The following is a 334-nucleotide window of genomic DNA, read 5'->3' on the forward strand; positions in this document are numbered from 1 at the left end:
AGAAAGCAGAATACTTTGGCTGATGCGTTGTCACGCAGACCAGACTATGAGCTTGTTCATGTTACAACTGTAACGTCGTCTGCGACGGATTTGATCCGCACCGCGTATGCGGCTGATGGGATGTGTGTAGCGCTGCAACGGGAAACTTGGACAAGAAATTGTCACCTAGACTGCGTGCACGATTGCACCGATATTCGTTGAATAGCGGCTTGCTATATTATAGCACCGACTCAAAGGATACACCACGAATTGTGGTTCCTCATAATTAGAATTTAGAATATCGCATCCTCTATGAGGCGCACGACACGCCACTCAGTGGTCATCTCGGTCGTGA

The sequence above is a fragment of the Plasmopara halstedii genome (genome assembly GCF_900000015.1).
Source record: "Plasmopara halstedii genome assembly, contig: Scaffold_444, whole genome shotgun sequence".
Lineage (NCBI taxonomy): Eukaryota > Oomycota > Peronosporomycetes > Peronosporales > Peronosporaceae > Plasmopara > Plasmopara halstedii.